Source organism: Vigna angularis, chromosome 9 (genome assembly GCF_016808095.1).
Source record: "Vigna angularis cultivar LongXiaoDou No.4 chromosome 9, ASM1680809v1, whole genome shotgun sequence".
Taxonomy (NCBI): domain Eukaryota; kingdom Viridiplantae; phylum Streptophyta; class Magnoliopsida; order Fabales; family Fabaceae; genus Vigna; species Vigna angularis.
Genome location: NC_068978.1, coordinates 26,579,665 through 26,585,951, shown reverse-complemented (window position 1 = coordinate 26,585,951; position 6,287 = coordinate 26,579,665). Strand labels below are relative to the sequence as shown.

The following is a 6,287-nucleotide window of genomic DNA, read 5'->3' as shown; positions in this document are numbered from 1 at the left end:
ACTCAGTTCATAATTGAGGCATAAAACCTACCTCTTTTTACCTCGCCTTGATATACCTCGGTTGTAGAACCGGTGCCTATAAGCAAAAGTAATCGGTTCCATTTCCTCTTACTACATTAGTGATTCTTACACTACTTTTATATAATTTCTTTCACTATGAAGAAAGTCCTTGAGACATTGCTATGTTGTGAAGGTGGGTGATTCATGCGCAAAGAGAAAAAAAGACAAAAAATGGAGGTAGTATGTATTTTGGGTTGAAGATATTTATGCTTTCAATTAACTAGTGCAAAAACAACGTATAACGTCATGCGTTTAACATCCAACCACTGAATAACCAACATTTAAAATGATCGGTGACATTTTTGTAAATAAATGCAATTATTAGATGTCGTTTAGGATTGTAAAATGTCGAAGCTCTATACAATTCGTCGTTCTATGATGGTAATTATTTAAACTAGCGTGCCATTCTTTTTCTTCTTTCTTTTAAACCATCAATAGTACGTAATTATATAGGGGCTTTGACGTAATATTATTGTCAGCCAGAAGCCAAAGAGTCACCCTTTTTAATTCTTTTTTTTTTCTTTTAAACCACCAATAGTACGTTGAATTCTGAAGGAGCTTTAACATATTATTTTTCAGCCATAAGCCAAAGAGTTACCCCTTTTTAATTCCTTTTTCTTTTTTCTTTTAAACAACAAATAATACGTCGAATTTTGTATGGGCTTCGACGTATTATTTATCAGCCAGAAGCCAAAAAGTAACCCCATTTTTAATTCTTTTTTCTTTTTTCTTTTAAACCACATATAATACGTCGAATTCTATAGGGGCTTCGACGTATTCTGTAGTGAATTCAATAAAATTTTCGACGCGAGATTGAAAATTCATTCACTTTCTCTTAGCGCACGAGACCCTTTTCTCTTCTCAAACTTTTCTCGAATGAAGTTTGACGACCATCACATGTAATCTTTGTTTCATTTGATACAAATGCATGTTAATTAACTATTTTATGTATGATTTTCGTTTGTTTTGACCGATTATTTTTTCTGTTCTTGTCTTTCATAGACATATTTTGCTTTCTCTCTCACTGGTGACGACACTTTATTCCGAAGAATCCACCTTTTGAAGGTTAGTTTTTGTTTTCGTTTTGAAAAACTTATTTGTTGAACTTCTTTGTTATTTTTTTTGTTGAACTTATTTGTTGTTGTTGTTTTGTTGAACTTGTTTGTTGTTGTTGTTGTTTGATTGAACTTGTTTGTTGTTTGTACTACATGTTCATAGTTCATGATTTATAAATTACCAAAAACTAAAATTTGTTGTTTTTCTGCTTTTTAGGTCTCGTAGAGTTGTAAAAAAGAATCTCAATTAATTAAAAAAAACAAAAAAATTGATTAACGTCGAATATTGACAAATATCGACGTCAATTTGATAACGTCGATTTTTTTCATTTCGACGTCAATTTAACGTCTCCCGATATGACGTCGACCTCGAATTCGATGTGAATTGCCAAAAAACAACGACATTATACGATATTTTTGTACTAGTGAATAAAGTATAGTATTTGCTGAAAAATTCTTCAATTTCAACTCAAACCGATTATAACCGCACAAGACAAAAATTTCTTCTGAGATCACGGTTTGTTCCAATAGTATAGAATAATTAAGGCTTAATACCTCTTTGGGGTTTCATGTCCTACGATTAGTGTTCATCTTGAATTTGGTTTTCATAGGTTCTCGGTGGTTATGGATGAGGCTCGATTTGGGTTTCTTTAGGTCTCTACGGTTTCTTGCAGGTTTCGAAGGAGGAGATTGGTGGAGGAGCTCGCGTTTTTGTTTTTGAGTTTTTTCGAAAGTATGGCGGAGAAGATGGTGGTGATTTTTTGGTTTCGTTATGGTGGAACATAGAGGAGGAAAATGTGATCTGGTTGTTAGGAAGAAGTTGGTAGCCTTAGCAGTGGTTAATGACGATTTGTGGCTCTAACGTTTCGGGAGGTGAAAGATGAAGCTGATGTGGCAAGCAACTTTTTTTTTAAATTCAAAATTGACACGTCATATTACCTCAGTGTGTCACGCAATCACAAAAACAGAACACCTCATTATGTTTTGTTCAGGGGACACCTGCACCGTTAAAATTTTCACAAGTTGGGACCGCTTCGAACTTTGTAAAAAAGGTAGGACCACTTTGAACATTCCCCTTTTTCGAGGGACCAAAAGAAGTATTACGCCTTTTTATTTTGAGTGAGGTGATATTTTATTTTTAGTTTTTATTATTTATACTTGTTCCAAGACGCTATTTGTACCTATCTAAAGGTTGCCAAGATTTAATGAAAATTACCACAATAAATTGAAGAGTCCTATCATAGTGTGTGTCATGCATGTTTATATTTCTACAATATGCACAATTACAACATTTTCCCATGTAGCTTGATCCTCCTCTAAGCCTTGTCCCTTAATGAGATATTGAGGTACAAGTTGGTTGTTTTTAGGAGGACTTTTGTCATTAGTACAACTTTTGGTTGTAACACTAGACCTAGCTGAAAATTTGTAATTGGTAATGGCACACAAGGTTGTTGATGATTCCTTTAGAAACATTTGTTAAGAACAATGAAATACTGGATGTATACGAGTAGATGAAAGTAAAAATAAAACCCTATAAGTTACGACACCAATTCTCTCAATTACTGAAAAATAATATGATGATCTCCTGTAGACAACATTATTATTTTTAGTGCTGTCAAAATGGGTTGTAACCCGCGAGCCAACCCGGCTCACCACGGATTTGAGCCGGGTTGGGTTTGAAAAAAATTTAACTTTTTTATGCGGGCTGGTTTTGAACCCGGCTCACTTAGAATCCGGCTTACAGGGTTGAACCCGTGGTGAGCTGGGTTGACTCACCAACACCACTAATTTAATTTAATTATTTATTATTTTGTGTTATTAATTAGCATTTTTTTTATTATATTGTAGATGGTGATAAAGAAGAAAAAAGGTTTCAAGAGATAAAAATATTATAGATTTATCTATTCAAGACTCTAATATTATAAATGGACAAGTGAAACAAAAAATATCAATATTAAAAACTCATTTGTTCGTCTTTTGTACATGTTTTTAGATTACGCTTGGATTGTATGATACTTTCTTATTTATTTTGAATTGTCTTTGGAGTTTAACATCATTTTAGTGTGACATTTATTTAGATTTGAATTTAAAAAATATATAATTTTTTTATTTTAAAAATAACTTATAGTTAAATGAGCTAGTGAGTCAACCCGTTTAACCCACCAACCCGTGGTGGGTTGGACCGAGTTCGAATTTTTTCAGCTCACTGATAAGTGAACCAGGTTGGGTTTGACTCACTAAGTGACCAACCCGTGGTGGGTTAGACCGGGTCGAGCCGGGTTACCCGTTTTAACAACTCTAATTGTTTTGTTCTTGTGCTAATTGTAAGTGACTTGATATATTTTTATTAAAATAATATGTTTTAATTCTTTGTTATTGTTAAAAAGTTACGTACTTTTCTGATACAGAACTTACATACTTTATAAATAATTATGAAAATGTACAATGTTCATAATAAAACAAGTACCCAAAATATAAAATTAAATAAAAATTATTTAAATAATAATACATATTGAAGTTTTCATGAATGGTGTTTTATTTAGCATGCTCAACCACCTTATTACATGACACAAAGAAGAAAGAGTTAACTAAAAACATAACATGGAAACAAATACATCTATATTCACAGTTTAAAATTGAAATAGCTGTTTTAGATTGTAAGGGCTTGTGACAGTGTGATTTCCATTCCATATCAGCTCTCCAATATGCTGACTGGCTCTGTCAGTAAGATGAATAGAATCAAAGTACACATGTTGATTGACATTGTTACATAACTCGTATTCTTTGATCCCTTTCTTTCCTCCACAGCTACCATCTCCTCTGTATGGTCCACCTCCACAACATGCCACAATCGTTTCTTTGAAACCTTCAAGTCAGAGGCAAACCAGTGATCACAATACGTCAGAAGAAAAAATTAATGGAACATGGGTTTTTAGAATACCATATTTTGTAGGATTGTTCAGCACTTCAAGAGATGTAGAATAGAAATCAGTGATTGAATATTTGAATCCATTGAGCTGTTTCTCTAGCTCAGCAATCCTTTTTGAGAGTGCAGTGTTGTGTAGTCTTGCGATGGCTAGTACTTCTTCAAAGCATGTGCTTCCATTATTCACCAAAACCCTTATTCCAGGTGAACAACCTATTGCACCCACATTAACAAATCCAAATTTCCTTCCGCCAAGATTATAAATTTCCTAAAATTACAATCATACCAATTATTAGGGTTAGGATTATGAAAAATATGGCTCTAATTTTATTTTGTTTCCAATAATTTAAATTTTTTTCAAATTTTGGTTTCTAAATTTTAATCTCTTAATTTTCAGTTATGTGTAACTTTGGTTCTTGAATGCAAGTTTTCACTTGAGTAGATTTATTCAATTTTCATCTGTAACTTTTTGTTACTTTATATATGTATTAGAGAAAAATGCATGTTACTTATGGCATTTTACACAATTGAAAAGACTAGTAGTTGTTGAAACTTGATGAGAAATCTGACGTAATCTTGATTCAATGTATTTTTAAAACTAAAAGTTGAATATAACTAAAGATAATTATAATTAAATTAAGGAAAATATTACATATAATTAAAAACTAAGGTACTACGATTGTAGCAAAAGTAATAGATATAAAAATTGTAAATTTTATAAAATATAGAAATAAAAACTATACTATTATGCCAAAAAATATAGCATGTATGGAGAAGAGACTAAAGAAAACATAAAAAAGATTATTTTCTCAGGAATTAATTCAAGTTAAAGTTTGTTCTTACTTTTATGGCATCTGTGAGGTTTCCAATGACAGAATCCACAAAGCCTTGGTGATCACCAGGAGGAAACACAGGATTTGAGTCTGGGTTGAGAAGAGAGCCATAGTCATTGGATCCAATGCTAATCAAGTACACAGATTTTGACACAATTTCCTCTACTGTTGCTTTTCCCAGTCTCTGACTCAACACATTCTTCAAATTTTTTAAATAACTTACCTGAGTTTTCAGGTCTATAACCTACATACAGGGATTATAAATCAGACAAGGTTATATACCTTATTGATAATAAAATACACACACACACACACATATATATATATATATATATATATATATATAATAACTTTTTGCTTTCTTCCTTAAGATTATTTGTTTCTACAATAAATATAATGATGATCTTGGTCTTACAAATCCCTGAGCGGTTTCACGCAGAGCACCTGCTCCTCCTGAAGCAAAATTGACACCATAGACGTGTTCAACACGACCCGGATGCAACTATGGTGGTAGTATTGGCAACTTAGCAAGTTCAGCTAAACAACATAAAATACTTAATACAAGTTTGCACCAAATGAATACATGAAGTGATCATAATGAAGCAATTTTCTGCAACATCAAGAACACAAGCAAAACAAAACTCAAACTTAAAGCAGATGAAATGAAATGTGCATACCAACGACATCTGGTATCATGCGTCCATCAGAAAATCTGCCTGAGGGGTATTTGAAGAAAGTTTCTCCATAGGGATAATAATTTGCTTGGTAAGAGGTGGTGGTGTTGATGTAGTTGTTGTTTCCATTATCGAATAGTGAATCTCCAAGTATGAATAGTGCAGCATTTTTCTCGGGCAAGCATGTTGTAATGCTACTATGACAGTAGCTCATTTGGATGAAAATTCCAAAGGAAAACACCAACAAACAACTTAAACCTCTCATGCTTGTTGCTACTTAGTCCTACACTCTTATGCTTTGCTTCTGGTGTACATCACCTTGTGCTAGGTATTATATATATACATGCAGTAGTATCTTGGTTTGGTGAAAGGAAACAAAATAATAGTCTTATTCTTCGGCTCAGGATCAAAAGACTTTTTCAAAATAATTTATCCCAAGAAAAAATAGACTTCGACAGTCTGAACATAAATGATGGGAGAAAATCTATTGTCTTTGTCACATATTTATTATACTTGAGATCAATGCATTCATGGTATTATGACTATATATGATGGAGATATAATATAGATTTTTTCCGTTGCATGGATATGTCCCACCCTTTACTATCCTTTCTTCCAATTGTTACCGCTAAATTAATCTTGGAATATTCTAAGTTATTATTTTATATGATTTTTAAGATATTATAAAAGTTAACAAATATATGTGTAAGTATAACTTTTACCACTAAATTAATCTTAT

At 32.4% G+C, this 6,287-nt stretch overlaps 1 pseudogene; it reads right to left on the bottom strand.

Moving 5' to 3' along the window:
- Positions 1-3,745: 3,745 nt before the first annotated feature.
- On the bottom strand, positions 3,746-5,813 carry LOC108346710 (GDSL esterase/lipase 1-like; annotated as a pseudogene).
- Positions 5,814-6,287: the final 474 nt, after the last annotated feature.